This window comes from Sciurus vulgaris, assembly GCF_902686455.1.
Source record: "Sciurus vulgaris genome assembly, chromosome: 14".
In the NCBI taxonomy this organism is placed as follows: domain Eukaryota; kingdom Metazoa; phylum Chordata; class Mammalia; order Rodentia; family Sciuridae; genus Sciurus; species Sciurus vulgaris.
Genome location: NC_136475.1, coordinates 3,203,384 through 3,228,258, shown reverse-complemented (window position 1 = coordinate 3,228,258; position 24,875 = coordinate 3,203,384). Strand labels below are relative to the sequence as shown.

The window sequence follows — 24,875 nt, the reverse complement described above, 5'->3', positions numbered from 1 at the left end:
TCCCTGCTTGATCTCCTCCTGGAGAAGACAAATACTTACACCCATCAGGGCTGCCTGTAACACTTTATCCAAATAAACCCTCACACCTGAACTTGTAAGGCATTTTTCCTGGAGGAAATCTTGGTTATGGTGACCTATGATCCACCTGCTTCCATCGGGCCCTGCAACTAAATCTAGAGAGTTAACGAAAGGGACTGATGAAGTGCTAGTAAAAATCACCCCCAAGGTCTGGTACCACTGGACAAAATTTCCAGGGACACCTGGGTGTGGTCCCTCTCTGTCCTCACTGCTGTGCACTGGCCCCCTCTAGTGGCCACATGCATACAAATCCAGAAGAGGTTCCTGTCCACAGGGTCACTTACAGAGTGACATGTGATTTCTTCCACCTTGTGAACATGAATTGCTCTTGTGCTATTTGTTTACTTACATAATTAGTCATGAGTGAATTTTAGGCACTCTTTTAACCCTGGTTTCATCAGAAAATGATACATAGTTTCCAGCTATATGTTAGCAGTCCAGGAATTAGGATTCATCCACCATGTCTGGAACTCAGAAGCCACACAATATTCTGCTGCTCAACACCCTAGGTAGCAATGGAGGGACTGGAGAGACCTGGTACTTGGGGTCCAAGCTGTGCAGGTTCTCTGTCATTGAAGGACACCTTTGTTGACCTGTTGAGGTCACCCTCAGTGCATTGTGATAAGTAAAATATTCCAAGATGTGCTAAATTTAATTACAAGGACTAGAGAATGCAGGGGAGAAGGAGATATGGAAATTGATGAGTTAATTTAGACCAAAACCATTGCAACCATTGTAAAAATATGATTAACTGTAGGACACTCCGTCTTCATGACTAAGAAGCTCCTGACCATTAACCCCACTTAAGCCATACCAGCAAGAGTGTCCCTTAGGAAAGCCTGCTTATCCTGAAGATTGTCCCTATTTGTGCAGTTTCACCACTTTTCTCCACAACCATTGTGGTCTCAGTGTAAACAATCTGTCCTTTCCTTCCTGGATTGTCATTACAGTGGTCTGCTTGGCTTTCAGGGCAACTGGACCTGTTTCTAGGTGGGATGGATCCTGGCCACTGCTGACCTCTGGAGCATGTCCCAGCACCTGGTGTTTCCTCAGGAGAGTCTCCAAAAGCAGATGATCCACTTCATATCAAAGAAACTAGAATCTCCAGAGGTTTGGACCAACAGACAGTGACCATTTTTTCTCCCTTGGGTAACTGTAGCATCCTTGAGGAGGACAAAGGTGATGGACACACAGAGAACTGGCCTCAAGTCCTCAGTTCCGGCAGGATCTCATCTTCCATTAAAATGCTCCACAGATCCTGGCAGCACCTACAGGAATGGTGGAGGGAGGGGAGTGATACCCTCGTCTTTCTAATTCAAGTGTGTCCTGTGTTTTATGAGTGGTCAAGGTGCCAATGAGAGGAAGATTTGAATCCTTTCCTCAAAACTGCACTGAATTCAGTGTCTGAGGCCTAGGGTGGGTGATTGTATGCAGTCCATAGTACAGTGTGTGGGTCATAATAAGCCTCCACAAGTTCTTGATGTGATCCCCACGTGTGTTAGATGAGGGTCCTGCAGTGGTCATTCTTTCTGGTGGTTAGAATCTCAGAAATACTAGGAGCGACGTGATAGCTGAGATCCATGCTGTGGACACCTGCAGGGACCTCACTTGGAAGCCTTGGAGGGTGACTGACTGGGGTTTGTGTTGAGTCATGTTGATGACTGAGAGCCCCGAGTTGAGCAGAGACCAGCTGATTTGTATTCACTTGGAAATTCAGTAATTTCAATCATGGCCATTTTAAAGTCCAACCACAGCTTTCTATGGATAAATAAACTGTGGTATATATACACAATGGAATATTATTATGGAATATTATTCAGACATAAAGAAGAAAAATGTATGACATTTTCAAATATGTGGATGGAATTGGAGAATATCATGCAAAGTGAAAAAAGCCAATCTCAAAAACTCCAGAACAATTTTGTTTCCTGATTTTCAGTTATGTTTATCCCAAGGTGTGACAACCTGTCAAACAGAGCCATCAATGTGACTGATGTGCCCCTACTTTTTGCCAAGGCACCATGAAACCTGGCCAGGAGTTCCTCCTTGTGTGATTTGTGATCTTCCACGGAGTCCTTGACTGAGGCTGTGAGTCCTTGACATAGTCCAGAGTAAGTATCTGACAAAGGTCATGAGACTCACGATCTCACATTCAGAAATAATTCAGAAAGAGGGAAATTTCCTGTATTAGCCATGAAGCTCTGCCTCACCTCAGGCCCAGAGCAGAGGAGTCAGCCCACTGTGGGCTGAAGAGCTGAAAGCATGGGTTTGTTCTTGTCCTGTGAAACTGTACCTGTCAGTTCTTTGTGTCACAGTGGTGAAAGACTAACTAACAACCTGGGCCACCAACTGTCCATACCCATCATGATTGTCCTTGCTGAAGCACATTGCCATTAGCACTTTCCACTCCTGGTTTCCTGCAGAGTTTCTCACTAAGAGGCCAAGAAGAGAAGAACCTGTCCCAGACCCCAGCACCTGTGCTGAGACCTGTGCACACAGGTGAGAGCAGAGAAGCCCCTGGGAGGCTCCAGCTCGAGGGCACCTCCACGTCCACCACTGGGATCCCAGAGAGGCTGAGGGCCTCATGGCCACAGGGTTTATACCTTCTGTGGTCATCACACACTGATGGCTGCAGGGGGACCAGAGCATCTCCAGGTCTAATACCTGTGTCTTTTGTTGCCAGAGGCCCAGGGCTTAGAAGACTCACCACAAAGAGATGGTCAATGTCTAGGGTGAGGGATAGATAATTACACGACATCTTGATCCCACAGTATATGTAGGTGAAGAAACCTCACATTGCAGCCCCAAAATGCACACAATTATTAGGCCCATCAAAAAATTCATAAGTCTTTCAGTGAGACTACCTTTCTCTTCCTTTAAAAATCTCCTGCTTGTGCCAAGCTTGGTGGCACAGATGAGCACTCCTAAGTGTCTCAGGAGGCTGAGACAGAAGGATCATGTATTCAAAGTCAACCTCAGCAACAGGGAGGTGTGAAGACATTCAGTGAGATCCCATCTCTAAATAAAATACAAAATAGGGCTGGGGATGTGCTTCAGTGGTTGAGTGACCCTGAGTTCAATTCCTGGTACTAAAACAAAACAAAACAAACAAAAAACATCAAACGCCTGCTTGTGATAACAAGAGCGACATCCTCAGTGTTGTTTACACCCATACCTCTGCAATAACCCACCCTGAGTGCACCGACCTCTGTCCTATATTTAAAAAGGAGATGCATGTCCACATCTGACTGCCAGTGTTGAGCAGAGGAGAGAGAGTGAGGCTGCACAGGAGCTCCATGTTTCCTTCAGTGACAACCTCTCAGTGACACTCAGAACCTGGTGCCTCTGGGAAATGATATACCCAAGTGGAGGAAGCAGGAGGAGCAGCCGGGGGCAGCCCAGCCTCACACTGCTGCTTCCTTGGGAGGTTTGTGACATGGCCTGCATCACTGTGGGAGGGAACTCATCATACTGTTGACAGAAATAAGTGGCCACATCTTCAGGCTCCAGGCTGCTGATGGTGAGAGTGAAATGTGTCCTATATCCAAAGCCACTGAACCTCAAGGGAAAACAAGATTGCAAAGATTTGGTACCAGCAATCAGGTGCTTAGGTGCTTGTCCTGGTTTCTGCTGATACCAGTTTAAACTGTAGCCAACGTCCTGACTTGCTTGGCAAGTGATGGTGACTTTGTCTACTTGAGATTTCAGCAGGGAGGATGGAGATGAGTCATCTGGATGTCACATCTGGCACCTGATATTAGAAATAACAGAGTAAAACAGAGATCCACACAGTTAGACATAGTGTAAGAGGACTTCTGAGCAGGGATGGTCAGCTCTGACCACTGACCACACTGCCTTGATTACAACCTCAGGACTGTCCCTCCTTACCTGGGAGGCAGAGCAGCAGGAGCCCCAGGAGCTGAGCAGGGGCCCTCATGTCCATGCTGTGTCCTGACTGGGACTGACTCCTGCACAGAGTGTGAGCAGCCTATTAAGAAGTCCTCAGGGCATTGGGCTGTGCTCTGGGAGCATGCAAATCAGCAGGACTGAATAGACTGGGCACAGCTGCAGGGTGGCTCCTCTCAGTCACTCAGCATAGGCCTCATGTCTCCTGATGTCCCAAGTCCATCTAGGACAACGTAGATTTGTCTATAGAAACCATGTTTTCCCTGGTGTCCATAGATGGATTTGGTCCACTGTTTTGTGAACTATGACCTATTGTTCTCTTCATTGTTCTCAAAATGTTTTATGATGTCTTTTTTCCTTTCTTCATACCTACCTTCCTTATTATTTCTTTAGTGTGTGATCTTGGTTTTGGTACCATGGATTATTGATCCCAGAGCTACTTATCCACAGATCAACATTCTTAGTCCTCTCTTTATATATCTATATATACATCTTTTTTTTTTTTTTTTTTTTTTTTTTTTTTTTTTTTTTAGAAAGGACCTGACTACATTGCTTACAGCCTTGTTTAATTTCTGAGACTGGCTTTGGAATTCTGGCTTTGGAATTGCGATCCTCCTGCCTCAGCCTCCTGAGTTGCTGAGGTTACAGGCATGTTCCACATGCCCAACTCTAATATTTCTTAATGACGATTCTGTTAAAGATCCTTGGAGTATGGTTCAATTAAGAAAATAAAGGGGGCTGGGGAGATAGCTCAGTTGGTAGGTCAATTTTTCATGTAGAAAGTATAAATAGAGCAATAAAGACAGGAAGACAGTGCATTCTAAACTCTCTGAGGATTTGTGAGTTTCACTCGACAGTGGCTCAGCCTGACTCAGATGCTAGGGGAGGAGGATTCCCATCATTACTCCAGCCCCTAATCCTCAGTCTTCCCAACACACCTACATACAGGACTCTGCCTGTCTCTCCAGAGAGCAGGGCTCAAGCTCAGACAGGTTCTTTCACCTACATACTTTTTTTGGAGAAGTGAGAATGATTTTAGAAGCAAGTTTTGGTTCCTCGCATCACTCTAGGGAAGGTATAAGAGTAGATAAACTCAGAAGGTCAGAGTGTGTGGGGATTTGCAGTAGCTCAGTGAGAACAGAAAGGAAAGAGGTTCACTCCATTTGTGCTTCACAGTCTTCACCACATTGGATGTTCAAACATGGGCCTACTGCCACCGGGCCAAGGAAGGCTGTGTGGTTTTCAGGTCATGTCTTCCCTGTCTTTTCCATGGAGAGGTGCATAGCCAAGTGCTCCAGCTTCAGTCTGATCAAGAGGAGCAAATTATCCCAGAAAAACCATCCAACCCTCACTGCTCTCATCAGCCTCTGAGCTGATGATGTTACCCTAATCCCTGCTCCTTCCCTGAACCAGGCAGGCCTGTCCTTACTGGGTACAGCAGCCCAGAGCTGGTGCTCAACAAACTGGAGAAGGGAGCAGCAGCTATGTAGGTGTGGAAAGCTTGGCCATGTGAATCTCACTGTGCTACCAACTGAAATTCCCGAGGAAAGTAAGATCCCCCAAGGCAATTTTGTCTGAAGGGTTGGAGCAAGCCAGGCTTAGAGGATGAAAAAGGAGTCATGTTCCATTCTCCTGGTGACACACATGGTTAGCAATTGTGGAAATGAGGTCTGTGCACTAAAACCCAGCACAGCCCTTCAGGCACTGGACTAAGTGGGAAAGGCTGGATCAGGGGTTCAACCAGGGCTGAGCTTAGCCTGTAGCTGCCCAAGAGTTGCAGGCTCTGATCCTGGGCTGAACAGAAGCAGCTGATCTCTGGAGAAATGGTGCTGAGGATCCAGGGATGCAGGGGCCTTGCCTTCAGGCTGCCTGGCAGTGAATCCAGGGAAGAGAGGTGCTCAACACCCAGGGACTAATCCAAGCTGAGAGCCCAAATCCAGGGTGAGAAACGGAGAGGTCATGAGCTCTTGGCTCTCTGTGGTGGCTGCCATCCAATCTGTGATTACTGCTCAGGGTTCTCAGATCAACTGATCAGCAATATTCCCATTACAGGCTCTTCTAGGGATTTCTCTGCTTGGATAGACAAGGACATGTGGTGCACAATTCTATGAAGTATATATTTACTGTAGGCATGAAATAAATTTTGTTACTTTAACATGCCAATAAAGTATAACTTAACATATACCTTATAGGTTTAAGTTTGGCCAAATTGATATGAACATCAAGACCCCACGTGATACACCTCCGGGCACTTGCACACTAAAGAGCCTGGTGGCATGAGGCCCAACACCAACCCTGAGCCCCATGGAGTGTGTTGTGACCCACATGCTGAGAATTCTGGGACAGCACCAAAGTGGACACTCTTCCCACTGGGCCTTCCCCTGCTTTGTGAACAAGCCTCAGGGCCATTCCATACTGAAGTGGAGCCTGCAGTGTGCTCTGCCCCTCTTCTTAACTCACAGGACAGCTCACCTCACTGCGCACAGGGCTGCAGCATCTTCAGAGCTGGGCCTGTCCTCTCACACCTGGGCCCACTCTGACCCTTTGTTCTGACCCTACCACATTTCCCCTCAGGGGTACATCCTTGTCAGACTTGGTCATTGCAGATCATAAGGAAAAACAGAAAACATTGAGCAAGTTGCCTGTAGAGAGACTTGGTCCACTGTGCACAGAGCCCCAGTGGCCATGAGCCTGGGCACTGGACATGGATCCCAAGCCCTAGGGTTTCTCCTGGGGCAGAACCACTGCTGCTTCCCCACTGCTGCTGAGGTCAGCACTCTTCCTGTGGCACTTTCAGACCATCTAATGGCAGGTTTGTGACACAGTATTTTACAGTATTTTTGGTATGGGTTCCCCATGTATCCACTGTGGATTTCTCTCCCATATTCTTGAAGCTGTTCCTTTTCCATCCATCAATACACCAGGTTCTGCAAGAAACTGACATGATCTCTCACATTAATAAGTTCTCCAACTGGTAAAAGACCCAGGCATGTGGGCATGAGTGGCCACTTTAGGTGCAGCTGGGTTAGGAGCTTGGTCCTGCCCAGGTCCTGACTCCCCTGAGGCAGCTGTTGTTCAGCACATCACAGCAGTGACTCATCTCAGCCACCAATGAACAGACTTAGGATGTGGAGTCAGAAAGAAGGGAGGGTACCTAAGTCACTGGGAGAGGTGACCTCTGCAGCAGCAGGCTAGATTGAGGTCACATTGGGCAGGGAACAGTTTTCCTGCAAGGCCCGAGGAGCACATCAAAAAGAGAAAATGCTAAAGGAGAAAGGAGAGAGTGAAAATTAAACCTTAATGTGCAAATGTATTTCTCACACTTAGCACTTTTTAAACTGTTGGGTCTTTCAGGCTGTGTACCTTGGTCAATTAAATTGTGGTTTAAGTGCCGAGGCCCTAGCCATCAGGTCATGTCATAAAAGATGAATTGTAGCAAATGCAATAGTGTCTGTGGGTTGGGAATGGTGGAGGGGCTGTGGTAGAGGGAGCACAGGGGAGAACTGTGTATTGTCCCCGAATTTTTCTGAGGACTTAGACTTCACTATACAATGCAGACTTCAAATATTCCTATGTAGAAACACCTATCTTTGCTGCACAACCCCAACTACTGCTCCATCCAGGCTCCTCAGATCTTAAATTCTTTGCTCTAACATCCCAGTGAGGGCCTTGGCATGGTTGCCTGCTGGGGCTGAGCTGCAGGGGAGAATGAGGGTGCAGACCCATTCCATGACCCATTCTACAAAAACCCCAGGGACCTTCAGAGCCTGGTTCCTGTGAGAAGCACTCTGAGCAGGTGAAGGCAGCAGGAGGAGCAGCTGGGGCAGCCCAGCCTCATGCTACTGCTTCCCTGGGAGGTTTTTGTCATGACTTGTATCACTGTGGGAGGGTAACTGCCATACTGTTGACAGTAATAAGTGGCCACATCCTCAGGCTGCAGGTTGCTGATGGTGAGAGTGAATTCTGTCCCAGATCCACTTCCTTTGATCCTTGAGGGGACACCTGATCCCATACTGGTTGCATGATAGATCAGGAGCTTCAGAGCTTGTCCTGGTTTCTGCTGATACCAGGCTAAGTAATTGATAATAAACTCACTTGCCTTGCAGGTGATGGTGACTCTCTCTCCAGCAGATGCAGACAAAGTGGATGGAGACTGGGTCATCATGATGTCACATCTGACACCTGATATTTAAAACATAAAAAGAAAAATCCAAATAAACGGTGATTTTCCAAGAGAACTTTCTTGATAGCCAGGCAGCACTGACTATATTGTGTTTGTAAATCCCCTGTGTTTCCCCTCTTTACCTGGGAGGCACAGGAGCAGAAGCCTCAGGATCTGAATAGGGGGTCTCATGTCCATGCTATGTCCTGACTGGGAATGACTACTGCACAGGGTGTGACCAGCCTATTAAGTAGTTCTCAGGGCAGTGGGCTGTGCTCTGGCCACATGCAAATCAGCAGGTGTGGGCAGGGCTGGGCACAGCTGCAGGGCTGGCTCCTCTCAGTCACTCAGCACAGGCTCAGTGACCCAGGTGTTCCAGGTTAGACCAGGGCAGCTCAGCATTTCCTGGGGTTAACATGTTTGCCTGAGTACTGGACATGGTCGGACAACTGTGCTGTGACTGGGATCTGGAGCTCCATCATGTTTCAGAACACAGTGTCCTTGTGTGTCTTAAGCACACGCCTATGTCATTGACCTTGGAGGAGGAGGAAGGATTAAGGAAAAAAAGGGGGATATTTCATGCTCAGGATAGAAAACAGAAATGAAGTCAGGAAGAGAAGATGTGTAAACTCACCCAGGTGATATGAGACCTCCAGTCTTTGGCATAACATGGCTAAGATGCAGTGAGGAGGCACCCAATCTTGGATCCAGCCTTCCATGCCTCAGTGTCCCACAGAACACACTCACATGCATGATGGTGCCCAAGCTTTCCAGAACATCAGGTCAAACCCAGCCAGGTTCTTCTTCTTAGTCTTTTTGAGAGGAGAGAATAATTTACAAGGAAGTCGAAAGTGTGTTACCTGATGAGGGTTGGAGAATATAGGGCAGAGTCAGCATCTTAGTAAACAGCAAAGTTCCACATTCTTTATATATTTCTGCTTTGCCAGTATTGCCAGAGGCTTTTCAGCCTTGGTGTTAAACCCTCATGACCTCAAGAGGGATGCAGGGTCTATAAATATCATGTTTTCCATCATTTCCTCCATAGCTTTTACAGGAATAAAGCAGGACAAAGTTCTTCACCCTGGCTGTTTTCATAGGTATCAACAAGCTTTCCAGTAACTTTCCACAACCCTCTTCATTTTCTCTTCATTCTTTTTTCTTTTCTTTTTTTATTAATTCCTTTTGTATTTTTACAGATTACATTTTGATTAATTGTACATAAATGGTGCAAAATTTTTCAATTCTATGGTTGTACATATTGTAGTTTCACAACATTCATGTAATCATAATATGCATAGGGTAATACTGCCTGCCTCATTCTACTTTCTTCCCTTCCCCCATCCCTCACACCCCAGTTTTCTCTACACCTTCCAAAGTCCCTTAATTTTTCTCTTTTCCCGCACCCCTACCCTCCCTCATTATGTATTGTCATAGGATTTTCAGAGAAAACTTTTGGCCTTCGCACTTTAGGACTTGGCCTACTTCACTTAAAATATTTTCTAAATTCATCCATTTAACAGCACATGCCATAATTTTATACTTATTTGTGGCTGAGTATTATTCCATTGTGTGTATATATATATATATATATATATATATATATATATATATACCATAGTTTCTTTATCCATTTATTCATTGAAGGGCATCTAGGTTGGTTGCACAATCTAGCTATTGTGAATGCATGGCTATGAAACTTTATGTGGCTGCATCACTGCAGTATGCTGATTTTACAATCTTTAGCTATCACCTGAAGAGTGTGATAGCTAAGTTCAATGGTGGGGCCATTCCAAGTCTTCTCAGGAACCTCCATAACTGCTTTCCAGAGTGGCTGCACCAATTTTCAACTCCACCAGCAATGAACAAGTGTGCCTTTTCCCCCATATCCATGCCAACACTTATTATTGCTTGTGTTCTTGATATTAGCCATTCTAATTGGAGTTAGATGATATCTTAGGGTGGTTTTAATTTGCATTTCTCTAATTACTAGAGATGATGGGCACTTTTTCATATATTTGTTGATCACCTGTATGTCTTCTTCTATGAAGTGTCTACCCAGTTCCTTAGCCAATTTATTGACTGAGTTCTTTTTATTTTTGGTGTAATATTTTCACATTCCATGTAAACTTGGAGATTAGTGCTCTATCTGATGTGTGTGCAGAAAAGATTTTCTCCCACTCTGTAAGCTCTTTTTTTTTTTTTCCTTGATGTGTCTTTGCTTGGTTTTGGTATCAGAATGATACTAGCTTCATAGAATGAGTTTGGAAGGGGTCCCTCCTTTCCAATTTCCTGGAATACTTTGAGGAGTATTGCAATGAGTTCTTTGAAGGTCTTGTAGAACTCAGATGAGAATCCTTCTGGTTCTTGTTTGCTAGGCTTTTGATGGCCTCTTCAATTCCATTGCTTGAAATTGATGTGTTTACATTGTGTATGTCCTCCTGTTTCAGTTTGAGGGGAACATGTTTCTAGGAATTTGTCAATGTCTTCAATATTTTCTATTTTGTTGGAGTATAGATTTTCAAAATAGCTTCTTATTATGTTAAATATTTCAGTGGTATCTCTCATGGTATTTCCTTTTCAACATGATTTTTAGTAATTAGAGTTCGCACTCCTTCTCTGCTCCTGTGGCTAAGATTTTATCTACTTTTTTTACTTTTCCAAGGAACCAATTTTTGTTTTGCCAATTTTTTGAATTGTTGGTTTTGTTTCAGTTTCATTGATGTCGGCTCTGAATTTCATTATTTTCTGTCTTCTACTACTTTTGGTGTTGCTCTGTTCTTTTTTTCCCTAGGACTTTGAAATGTAATGTTAGGTCATTTAGTTGTTGACAGTTTGTTCTTTCCTTGAGTGGGTTCCATGCAATGAATTTTCCACTTAGTACTGTTTTTATAGTGTCCTAGAAATTTTGATATGTTTTATCATCATTTTCATTCACCTGTAAGAATTTATTATTTCCTCCCTGATGTTTTCTCTTGTCCATGATTCTTTCAATAGCATATTATTTAGTCTCTGGTTTTGGATTAATTTCTGTTTTTTATTTTCTCATTGATTTCCAGTTTCAATCCATGATGATCTGATAGAGTACAAGGTAGTTTCTCTATTTTTTTTGCATTTACTAAGGGCTTCTTTGTGACATAACATATCGTCTATTTTAGAGAAGGATCCATGTGTTGCTGAGAAGAAAGTGTATTCGTTCATTGATAGATGGAATATTCTATAAATGCCTGTTAAGTCTAAGTTATTGATTGTGTTATTGAGTTCTATGTTTTCTTTGTTTACTTTTTGTTTGGAATATCTATCCAGTGGTGAGAACAGTGTATTAGAGTCACTCAGAATTATTGTGTTGTGGTCTATTTGATTCCTGGAACTGAAAAAGACTTGTTTGATGGGCATGGATGCAACATTGTTTGGGGCATAAATATTTGCAATCGCTATGTCTTCCTGATTTAAGTTTCCCTTAAGCAGTGAGAACTTTCCTTTTTTATCCATTCTGACTAACTTTGGCTTGATGTTCACTTTATCTGATATGAGGATGGAAACCCCTGCTTTCTTACTGAGTCCATGTGTGCTGTAGGTTTTATCCCATCCTTTCCACTTCAGTCTCTGGATGTCTTTTTCTATAAGATGAGTCTCCTGAAGGCAGCATATTGTTGGGTCTTTCTTTTTAATCCATTCTGCCAGTCTATGTCTTTTGATTGATGAGTTTATACCATTAAAATTCATGGTTATTATTTAGACATGATTTGTATTTTCCATAATTTGGGTTTATTTTTGGTTTTTAACTTGATTTGGTTTCTTTGTTGAATGTTTTTTCCTTTAAGGTACTTCCTCCCTTTGCTGACCTACATTATTTTATTTAATTTTCTTCTCTTGGAATATTTTTCTGAGAATGTTCTGTAGCACATCTTCCTATTTGTAAATTCTTTTAACTTTTCTTTATCATGGAAGGATTTTATTTCATCCTCAATTCTAAAGGTTAGTTTTTCTAGGTATAGGATTCTTGGTTCGCAACCATGTTCTATCAGAGCTTGAAGTATATTGTTCCAGGTCCTTCTAGCTTTTAGAGTCTGGGTTGAGAAATTTGCTTATATCTATTTGTATTGGTCTCCCCCCATATGTAATCTGATGCTTCTCTCTCGTAGCCTTCAAAATCCTATCTTTATTTTGAATGTTGGGCATTTTCAATATAATGTGCCTTGGTGTGGATCTGTTATGATTCTGTGCATTTGGTGTTCTGTAAGCCTCTTGTATTTGATTTTCCATTTCATTCTTCCCATTTGGAAAATTTTCTGATATTATTTTATCAATAAGTTGTTTATTCCTTTGCTTTGTATCTCTGTGCCTTCCTCAATCACAATAATTCTTAAATTTGGTCTTTTCATGATATCCCATAGTTCTTGGAGGTTCTGTCATGATTTCTTACCATCTTTTCCATGGGGCCATATTTATTTTCAAGATTAAATATTTTGTCTTCATTGTCTGATGTTCTGTCTTCCAAGTGATCTAGTCTGTTGGTGATGTTTTCCTTTGAGTTTTTTATTTGTTTTATTGTTTCCTTCATTTCAAGGATTTCTGCTTTTTTTTTTTTTTTTGGTTAGATCTCTATCCCCTTGTTGAAATGAAATTTTGCATCCTGCAGTTACTCTATTTGCTGCTTATTGATGTGATCAGATAATATGCAACAGACAATATGCAACCTGAAACTAAATAACCCCATGAAGATGTTAACAATATTGTCATAATAAACATAGAAAATGAGTTCAAATATTATCTACAGTATAACAAATAGATTTGCAATAAAGTCTGCAGTTTCTAATGTAGGACAAAGAGGATGAGGATGTGTGCAGAATGTAGCTGTTCATGGGATAAGAAAAGATTATATAAAAGTTCTAGATTGTAGAAAGAGTGAAAGTGGAATGAAAAGGAGTTGGTTTTTAGTATGAGAAAAGGGAAAATAGAGTCTGAAGAAACAGGTAAACTAAAGAAAATTAAGGAGAGTGAGAAAAATAAAGAAATAGAAACTTAAACATTTTCAAGAGGGAGAAAAGAAAATCTAAGCTATAACAGTCACATAGTATTCCAACCTCCCAATTTTTAGTAGCCTGATGCAAGAGAGGTACATGACAATGAATTTCCAGTCTCCAGTAAGCATCTCTGGATGGGAATTGACCCACCTAAAGATGGGAGTTTCCACTTCTTGGCTAATTCAAGATGGCCACTCTGGCTTCCAAATGTATTGGCAAATGGGGAGCTGCATTTCATGGTGTGGGCATGGTTGGCCAGGGGTCATGGAGGCGGGGTGTGGTTGGTCAGGCAGGTGACTTGTGGAAGGTTGAGGTCAGTCAAGTTAGGTGTCGTGGAGGCAGGGTGTAGTCAGTCTGCTTGGGAGTACTGGAGATCCTGGGTCTTGTCTACAAATGGTGGAAGCCACGTGTAACCAAACTTACGAGTACCATGACATTGGATTTTCAGACAACAGCAGGGTGGTCTGTGGTCAGTCTGCAGGTTACTGCTGGGAGATCTGCAGATGGACCACAGGTGGTGTGTGATGAGTAGGTGAACAGAAGGCAATGAGCAAGCAAGAGGAAGGCAAATAGGAAAATGGCAAATGACAGTCCCCAGTCAGTGAGCAATCTGCACTCAAAAAGTAGTCGATATGCTGGCAAACTGCAGGTGACCCCAGTGGTCAAATGGGGTAAACAGAAAGGGAAGGAAAGTAGCAAAGACTGCCTCACAGAGAAACATTATCCTCTCCTTGAAATCCGAGTTACCGAGCAACAAGGAATGCAGCATCCCTCTTCTCTGCCATCATGGATATCCTCCTTTTTTCTTTTTAATTTCTTTATTTCCCACCTTTGGTACAGATGACTGACCCCAAGTCCTTGTGCAAACTCCACAATTTCTCCATCACTGTCATGGCCATAACATGTCCCTACCTCACTTATATATCATTTCGGGGATGATTACATGTGTTTCCTGAACTTTTTTCCTCCCCTGGTCTGGAAGGACTCACCTGTCCTTAGCACCACAAGCAGGTCAGGGCTGGTGATCAATAAACTAAAGGATATGGCAGGTTTTTATAAGTTTTACTCTATTTAATTTATCATTGTGCTATTTTGAGTTAATTAGGGAATACAGACTACAATGAAATCTTTATCTGCATTGGTTCCAAAAGCATATTGAAGTCAAATTTCTACATACCAAGGTGATGATATAAATTAACAAGTGTGAATATATGCTTTGAACTTTAGATACTAGTGTAGTAGATGGAAAGGCTGGAACAGGACCCAAGAGGTATAGCTCAGGTCAGAGCTGCCAAGAGCTGCAGTCTCTGGCCCTGGGCTATGAGGACATGGCTCCCTTGGGCAATGGGACTGAAGAGCTGGGAGCAGAGGACCTCCCTCCAGCTGCCTGGCAGGAGAGCCAGGGAAGGAAGGTGCTCTACACCTATGGGATGAGCCAGGCAGAGAGGCCCTGGTCAGGGGATGTCCAGATGCCAAGAGTCAGTGGTGAGACTGGCTTTATTGGGTGTCTGCTCAGCTAGATGTCCTGGGGCCAGAGACCCTGCTGGGCCTGAGAGGAGGGTCAGCAAATCTCCCCTGAGCATCCACTCAGTCAGAGTTCAATTTCTTTAGAAATAAAGGGAACATCATATGTCACGTTTACACTCTATGGGATATAATATATATTGCTATATCTGTGTACAATGTGCATTAATATTATGAGTACTTGTATATATGTGGGTATTACTTGCTCATTGCTGTAATGTATGGTTTCAAGGATTTTTTTTTTAACAGTCCAGGTGATCTAATATGAGCCTCACACAGGAGTGCCAAGCCCTGACCTACACCCCAAGTCCTTCTCGTTTTATTCTGAGATAGTATTCCTATGAGTGTCCAAATCTGGGTTCTGACATCAGTTCACCCTCCCTCAGTATCCAAATTAGCTGGTATTACAGTCCTGTGCCACCAAATCTGCCTGAGATTAAGACAGTTACAGTGAGCTTAGACATTAATATCCAAAATCTGTTCCACATTCAGGGGTTTCCACTGCACTCCCAAGAATTGAGCATTATGATGCTCAAGGCCTAGCCCTGTGCAGCTACTGAGTGGAACAGTGACCTTTGCTATGCTCAAGATAGACGGTGAACTGGGGATCTGTAGTTGCACAGAGATGTCACAGAATTGGTTAGTGGTTCTGGTCCCCCAAGGGGACAGAATTTGTGAGTCCAGAGCTGGACGTAGGTGGCTCCTCCCTTGTGGTTTCCTTAGGCAGAGAAGAACAGCTGGCTCAGTGAATGCATGGCCACAGGAGAAACCTGTCCAAAAGTGCTGGTGGACAATCCTCTGAGTGGACAGTCATTGGTGCCTCTGGCATCTTCACAGTTGATATGGCTACAGGGTCCTGCTCACAACAGACCCTGTTGGTCAAATACAAGGCTTCTTTCAGGAGATCCAAAATTGCAGCCTAGAGGGAGGCAGTGTTTCTTGTCGATCCATAACTCCAGTTTCAAGCAGAGGATATCTGTTTCTTGGTAAGGCAGTTTTTGCTGCTAATCAATCCCCTGCTGTTTACCCCATTTGTCTGCTGTGATCACCTAAATCTGCCAGCATATCAATGCCTTTTTTGAGTGCAGATAACTCACTGTGAGGCACCTATCATCCACCATTTGCCTGTCTCTCGCCTGTCCATCGCCTGCCTTACACCTGTCCATCAACCAACTCAGGAGGTTCACCTCTTGATCTTCCGAAAACAGTCAACAAACTGATCACCAACTGCCAGTGGAGCACCAGCTGACTGCTGTTGCCTGAAAGTTCACTGTTACAGTACCTTCAGGTTTAATTACACGTGGCTGCTGCCATTTTGAGACAACAGCCAGGCCCCATGGGACCCCTGGCCGGACTGACTGAGCCCTGTCTCCAGGATCCTTCAGTCTGACCAATCAGTCCCTGCCTCTTGGGCCCTCACATTGACTGACTGCACCATGCCACCAGGAATCCAAGACCAACTGACTGAGCCCTATCACCACGACCCCAGACCCACTAATTGCACCCAGCCTCCAGGATCCCACAACCACACCAAAAATACCTGAACTCCAGGACCCCTGCCTGATCATCCTTATCCCACCTCCAGGACCTCCTGCTGACCACAGCCACACCCTGAGCTGCAGCTCCCCATTTGCAAACACATTTCAAAATCAGAGCAGCCACCTTGGATAATCATGAAAGCCATAGCTCCGTTATTTAGGTGGGGCAAAACCCATCCTGAGATGCCTGCTGGAGGCTTGAAGCTCATTGTCAGATACCTCTCATGCATCAGGCACTGAACTACTGGAGGTTTCATCACTATATGACTGTTATACAGTAGGTTTTCTTTTTGCTACTTTTTTTAAAAAAATTGTTTTTATTTCTTTACATTTCTTGCTTTCTTTTCCTTTTGTTTACCTGTTCCCTCAGATTCTTTTTCTCCCTTATTTGCATGCTAACATCCGATTTCTTTTGCTTACACTCTCACCCTTTCTATTTTCTAGCACTTCTGTATATTCTTTTCTTCTCACATTAACAGCCACATTCTACATCCCTCTGCATCCTCTTTGTCCTCCATTAGAAACTGCAGACCTTATTGCAGTTTGTTTGTTTTATGAAAGATAATATTTGAACTCATTTTGTTTATTATGACAATTTTGTTATTGTCCCCATAGGGGCTATTTGGTCTAGGATTGCATAGTGTCTGATTTGGCCACTGCTAATATTGATTTCCCCTTAAAGAAAGGGTTTTGGAAACCTATGGAGCCACTATCAGCCTATAGGGGGAAATCTGCAACACCCCAGATCTGCACTGCTATCGGGGAAGATACATGAACAACATGAAAAACAAGGGAAGGAAATGATCCAAACATATCTAGATTCTATATTAATAGAATCCAATGACAGTATGTTAGAAGAAATGTCAGAACAGGACTTCAGATTATACATGATTAAGATGATTTGTGAAGCAAAGAATGAGAGAAATGAGCAAATGTAGACAATGAATGATAACACCAATAAGCTCACTGTGGAACTGCAGGAAGCAAAAGATCATTTCAACAAAGAGATAGAGAGTCTCAAAAAAAAAAAAAAAAAAAAAAGGACCCAAATGGAAATACTTGAAATGAAGGAAACAATATACCAAATAAAAACCTCAATGGAACGTATCACCAAAAGACTAGAACACTTGGAAGTCAGAAACTCAGTCAATGAAGCCAAAACATTTAATTTTGAAAATAAAGTTGCCCAAACAGGGAATATGGTAAGAAATCATGAACAGAACCTCCAAGAACTATGGGACATCATGAAAAGATGAAATTTAAAAATTATTGTGATTGAGGAAAACACAGAGATACAAACAAAAGGAATGAACAACATTTCAATAAAATATCAGAAAATTTCCCAAACCTGAAGAATGAAATGGAAAATCAAATACAAGAGGCTTACAGAACACCAAATGCACAACCCTCATACCCAAACCAGGAAGAGACACATCAAGGAAAGAAAATTTTAGACCAATATGCTTGATGAATATACATGCAAAGATTCTTAACAAAATGATGGCAAACTGTATCCAAAAACATATAAAGAAAATTGTGCACCACGATCAAGTGGGGTTCATCCCTGTAATGCAAGGATGGTTTAACATCTGTAAATCAATAAATGTAATCCACCATGTCAATAGATTTAAGGATAAGAATCATATGTTTATTTCAATTGATGCAGAAAAAGCATTCAACAAAATACAACACCCTTTCATGCTCAAAGCACAAGAATAAATAGGGATAATAGGAAAGTACCTGAATATTGTAAAGGCTATTTATGCTAAGCCATTGGCCAACATCTTTCTAAATGGAGAAAAGCTGAAACCATTCCCTTTAAAAATAGGAACAAGACTGGGATGTCCTCTTTCACCAGTTCTATTCGACATTGTCCTCGAAACTCTAGCCAGAGCAATTAGGCACGCTAAAGAAATTAAATGGATGCAAGTAGGAAAAGACTAACTTAGCTGTCACTATTTGCTGATGACATGGTTCTATAGTTAGAAGATCCAAAAATCTCCTCCATAAAACTTCTAGACCTCATCAATGAATTCAGCAAGATAGTAGGCTACAAAATCAACACACATAAATGTGAAGAATTTTTATACACAAGCGACAAAAGAGGTGAAAGGGAAATGAGGAAAACAACTCCATTTGCAAGAGCCAAAAAAAAAATATATTTGGGAATCAATCTAACCACATAGGTAAACAATCTCTACAACGAAAATAACAAAACATTGAAGAAAGAAATGGAGGTAGACATTAAAAGATGGAAAGGTCTCCCATGTATTTGGATAGGCAGAATTAAAATTGTCAAAATGGCCATACTACCAAAGTGCTATACAGATTCAATGCAATTCCAATTAAAATCCCAATGATGTACTTTACAGAAATAGAGCAAGCAATCGTGAAATTCATGTGGAAGAATAAGAAACCCAGAATAGCTAAAGTAATCCTAAGCAGGAAGAATGAAACAGTGGGTATCACAATACCAGAACTTCAACTACACTACCAAGCAATAGTAACAAAAATGGCATGGTATTGTCACCAAAATAGACAGGTACATCAATGGCACAGAATAGAGGACATAGACACAAACCCAAGTAAATACAATTTTCTCATACTAGACAAAGGAGCCAAAAATATGCGATGGAGAAGAGATAGCATCTTCAACAAATGATGCTGGGAAAACTGGAAAAACATATGCAGCAGAATGAAACTAAACCCCTATCTCTCACCCTGCACAAAACTCAACTCACAATGGATCAAGGACCTTGAAATCAGACCAGAGACCCTGCATCTTATAGAAGAAAAAGTAGGTCCAAATCCTCAACTTGTTGGCTTAGGATCAAACTTCCTTAACAGGACTCCCATAGCACAAGAAATAAAACCAAGAATCAATAACTGGGATAGTTTCATACTAAAAAGATTTCTCTCAACAAAGGAAACTATCAGCAATGTGACGAGAGCGCCTACAGAATGGGAGAATATCTTTGCCACTCATACTTCAGATAGAGCAGTAATTTCCACAATATATACAGAACTCAAAAAACTCTACACCAAGAATACAAATAACTCAATCAAAAAATGGGCTAAGGATATGACAAGATGCTTCACAGAAGAAGATCTCCAAGCAATCAGCAAACATATGAAAAATATTCAACATCTTTAATAATAAGAGAAATGCAAATCAAAACTACCCTAAGATTCCATCTCACCCCAATTAGAATGGTGATTATCAAGATACAACAACAATAGGTGTTGGAGAGGATGTGTGGAAAAAGGTACACTCATACATTGCTGGTGGGGCTGCAAATTTGTGCAGCCAGTCTGGAAAGCAGTGTGGAGATTCCTTAGAAAACTTGGAATGGAACCACCACTTGACCCAGCTCTCCCACTCCTTGGCCTATACCCAAAAGTCTTAAAATCAGCATACTTCAGAGATACAGCCCCATCAATGTTCATAGCTGCTCAATTCACAATAGCTAAACTGTGGAACCAACCTAGATGCCCTTCAATTGATGAATGGATAAAGAAACAGTGGTGTATATATATATATATATATATATATATATATATATATATATATACACAATGGAATATAACTCAGCTATAAAGAATAGTAAAATTATGGCTTTTGCAGGCAAATGGATGAAATTGGAGTATATTATGCTAAGTAAGATAAGCAAATCTCAAAAATCCAAGGGACGAATGATCTCACTGATAAGCGGATGATGACATATAATGGGAGGTATGAGGGGTGCAAAAATCGAGGAAGGAGGGAGTGTATAGTGGGAAAAGAGGGGTGGAAGGGGTGAGGGGAAGGAAAAATAACAGAATGATTCGAACGTCATTACCCTATGTAAATGTATGATTACGCAAATAGTATGTTGTTACTCCATATACAAATAGATACAACATGTATCCCATTTGTTTACAATAAAAATAAATTTAAAAACAATCACCTCTTTCTTTTCTGGTCTCTAAAGACAACCTTGCACCACATTTAACTTTCTTTTCTCCATGCTTACTAAGATAAACTGCTACTGCTCAAATTGTTTGGTAAGAATCTCCAACAGCTTCAACTTAAAACTCATAAATTCCTCCAAGAAAATCAGCTCTGAGACAGCACTGCTTTGAACCAACCATTCCAGTCAGGGGACTATGTCATCATTTAAGGACACCAGAAAGGAGGACTAACACCCAACTAGAGGAGACCTTACTCATAAAGTGGATTCATCACATTTGAAGCAAGATAACAAAATGTATCCCACATAAAAATGGACAGCTCTCAGAGACCTCATCCACCCTCTAAAGATAAGGCTGGAAATGTCAATCATGTTTTTTCTCTTGCTTGGATTACATCATGAGCCTGAGCTGCTAAAACAGCACATTTCATCAGTGAAGCTAATGCATATGCATGACCATTAGAACCCCTTAACTATTTTAAAACATAAATCAAGTGTTTGATTGTTTCTAGACCAGAGGGTATATTACAGACCTAAGGGTAATAGCAAAAACTGAAAAAGAAAATGCAGGGAATATTTTCACAGCATTGTATTTGGAAAATATTTCTTGGATATGACATTAAAGCAGGAATCACAGGGGAAAATTGAATTAAATTAAAATTAAAAATATTTGTGCATCAAATATTATGTGCCAGACTATATGGGCAATGACCATTTAGCCTTTATTTTACCCTGAGAGTTCTTGTCATGTAAGTAAAGTTTCTTCCAAGAGAAAACACTATGTCTGCCATTCTGACCCTGGTAGCATACCTTGCTTAGAGATGCAAATGTTTCCCTTCTTCTTGTACAATGTAAAATTGTTCTATTTTTGGTTCCCATTTTTCTTGGACAATGTACCCTGTCAGAGAATGATTATATACACATTAGTAACCATTCTTTAATTTGTGCTCAACTGAAGTCACTTCTGCTTATGATTTTAGATCTCATGGTGTTTGTTTATGGTTTTGAATCATAGCAACAGCTACTTAGGATTAATGTTTTTTTGGACTATAATGGTGTACTCTACCCTTGGAGGGAATCGAGGAGTGTAGACTTGCATGCACTCTGCCCTGGTCCTGCCAGCTGGGGGCGACAGACTGGTAAATTAAGATGGTTCCATCTCCTGTTTGAAGATCCCCTTCAGGATTTATTGTAATCTCTCCATAACAGAGGAACTGCTTTTTGGTTGGATGGAGAGAAGTAGGTTTGGGGACATTCAGCAAGTGTAGAATGGCCTTGTCCTCTTCATAAGTCACATGCTTCCTCTGGAGGAGGTGTCAAGGTCTGAGTGAGGGATTATGAGCTTCTTATGTCAACCTTTCTTGACCAGGATACCTGCCTTCCTGTGCAAATAATCCATCCTGAAAGACCCTGTTGAAACCATCCTTGAGTGGATTATGGAAGCCTTTCCTGAAACATTCCTGAAGCACTTATTATTTAGTCCAAATGTGTTGAGTCTGAACTGATTTCACCATTCCGAAACTCAGTTTCATGAACATAGAATTCTGGGTTTGAGAGGAAAACCTCTAACAAACCACACTGATAGGATATCACATCCTGGGAAGGAGCATAGGAACCTGGCTCAAGAAAAGCCCACCTGTCCACATGTGGTTCCCTCCATAGAGCCCTGAGCCCTGCTGTGGGTACAGGAGAAGCCACAGGTGGACCAGTTCTGCAGAGACACAGAGCCAGGAGGAGCTAGAGTCCCCACATTCCACGGTCAGAAACAGCATTGTCCTGAGACTTGACCCTGGGATTCAGAGGAAATGCATGTGAGCAGTGCCTGAGAGCAAACTTCTAACCATCCTTCACAGGCTCTATGCTGGACAGAGAGACCATCATTGTGTCAAGAGGAAAGGAGAGGGACACAGAGACCCTGGCACACAGGGTTTCCTGGAGAAGCAAAAGAAAGTAAAAGGGACCAAGCATCGTTGAGACCTGAAGGAAGCTGTGGTTTTTATCTCTTACTTCTCTTTTCCCAGGCACAGGGAAATGGAGAACTGCAGGTCTAACCTTGTATATCTGCATAAAACATTCATGTTCATTAGCTGCCAACCTTCCAGCTTCTTGCTACCCTGGAGACAGAGAGAGATGGCTCCTGTATGTGTCTGCACAATTTCTCATGTAGCAATTGGAAATAAGACTGAAACATCCCTTGTTCACTTTAGGTCTTACCATGGTCTCCACAGCAGCTCCAGGATGGTTGCAGTACATTCGGTTTGGATCCTTGGGCTTCCTGAGCAGAAGTGCCAGGACACAGGACCCACAGCACTGAAGGAGTTTTCACAGATGTGCAGAACCATCCCATGTCCCCTCAGTTGGGAGCCAGAGTAGCAGGAGGCAGAGGAGCTGAACGGGGCTGCATGGCTTCCTTGGTGTTCTGAGGTCGTTTTCCAGGGATCTGACCCAGGTACTGACATGCTCTGGAAAGTAGAGCAGTTTGGGAGGATTAACAAATCATATCTTGCAGGGTCAAGTGGTGCATGTCTGTAATCCCAGGCTCTCAGGAGTCTGAAACAGGAAGATGTAAAGTTCAAAGCCAGTCTTAGCAAAAGCGAGGTTCTAAGCAACTCAGGGAGACCTTGTTTCTATATAAAATAAAATATAGTGCTGGGGATGGGGTTCAGGTTTCGAGTGTCCCTGAGTTCAATATCTGGGCCCTCAAAAGCAAATAAATTTAAAAACTAAAGAAACCACATCCTTTGTAAGATTTAGTGAGGAAAGCTTCACATCTCATATTAGACCCTCCCTTCTTTTGTGATGCTCAGTTTGCTTTTCAACCTTTTCTCTGTTTCTCTAATATTCATCCAAAGTCTCACAAAGAAGAAAAATTACCACAACTAATTTGGATCTGCTGAAGTAGAATTTCTTCAGCTTTCTCTTCTAGGCTTTCTGCAATATATACAAGAATCATAATTCCTAAGGGAGAGAGTTATAAAATGGAGGTTTTTATCAATTTTGGGCCAAGAGATATATTCAAAATTAAGTTTTCAATTTTTGAGTGCATTATAATTATACATAATATTGGATATTTTTTACATATTTGTACACTTTCATGAACAAGTATTTTAAAAACAGACAGTAGAACACAGGTTGAATATTCCTTTACCCAATGTGAGGGACCAGAAGTGTTTCAGATTTCAGTGTTTGTCTGGTTTTGGAATCTTTGCACAAACTTTCCAAGAGAGCACTCATCTAAAAATCCAAACTTCCCTCAAATCTATCTGAAATTTTTGAGATTTCTGAGCCTTTGGTTTTGCATGTTAGTACTAGAGATGCTCGGTTGTCCTAGAGCAAGTGGAGTAGAACAGGGTCAAGCAGAGCACACAGGATGTGACTGTGGACCAGAGAGAAGATTGCTAGAATGAGTCCTGTGTGTGAGGCACCTGCTGTGGGTACTGTAATCTTCTCTCTATTCCTTAATATTTTTGTTGTTTTATATTTTAATTTTTTTCTAATTAGTTGTACATGATAATAGAATGCACTTTGACACATCATACATAAATGGAGGATAGCTTCTTATTGGTCTGGTTGTTCATGATGTAGAAATACACTGGCCAGTTGTCATATATGCACAAAGGGTAATAATGTTTGATTCATACTACTATCCTTCCAAAATGCAAACACCCTCCCCTCCTTTCATTGCCCTCTGTCTAGTCAAAAATACCTCTTTTCTTCCACCATTCTTATTGTGGACTAGTATCTGCATATCAGAGAGTACATTAGGCCTTTGGATATTTGGCATTGGCTTATTTTCCTTAGCATAATTATATTCTCTAGTTCTATCCATTTACCAGCAAATACCAGAATTTTATTCTTCTTTAAGACTCAGTAATATTCCATTGCATGTATATATCACAATTTCCTTATCCTTTTATCTTTTGAAGGACACCTAGTTTGGTATCATAATTTAGCTATTGTGTGTTGAGCTGCCATAAATATTGATGAGGCTGTATCACTGTAGTATGCCGATTTTAAGTCCTTTGGGTATTAACCTAATAGTGGGATAACTGGGTCAAATTGTGGTTCATTTCACAAGAGCCTCAAAAATATTTGATTTGCATTTCTCATTACTAAAGATAGTGAACATTTTTTCATATGTTTGTTGATTGTTTGTAGATCTTCTTCTGTGAAATATCTGTTCATATCCTTAGCCCATTTGTTGATTGGGTTATTTGTATTCTTGTTGTAGAGTATTTTGAGTTCTTTATATATTCTGGAAATTAGTGCTCTATCTGAAGTATGAGTGGCAAAGATATTCTCCTACTCTGTAGTCTGTCTCTTTGCATTGCTGATAGTTTCCTTTGCTGAGAGAAAGCTTTTTAGTTTGAATCAATCCCAGTTATTGATTCTTGCTTTTATTTCTTGTGCTATGGGAGTCCTGTTAAGGAAGTCTGGTCCTAAGCCAACAAGTTGAGGATTTGGACCTACTTTTTCTTCTATAAGATGCAGGGTCTCTGGTCTGATTTCAAGGTCCTTGATCCATTGTGAGTTGAGATTTGTGCAGGGTGAGAGATAGGGGTTTATTTTCATTCTGTTGCATATGGATTTACAGTTTTCCCAGCACCAATTGTCGAAGAGGCTATCTTTTCTCCATTGCATATTTTTTTTTGTGTTTTTTTTTTTTATTGTAAACAAATGGGATACATGTTGT

General features: G+C 41.8%; 1 long non-coding RNA gene across 1 annotated transcript in view; it reads right to left on the bottom strand.

Annotated features, from left to right (window-relative positions):
• Positions 1-3,528: 3,528 nt before the first annotated feature.
• Positions 3,529-24,875, bottom strand: part of LOC306643758 — a 129,735-nt gene continuing 108,388 nt past the window's right edge. Inside the window, exon 3 of the long non-coding RNA XR_013759039.1 lies at positions 3,529-3,637. This is a non-coding gene — a long non-coding RNA (uncharacterized lncRNA). The remainder of the gene's footprint in view (positions 3,638-24,875) is intronic.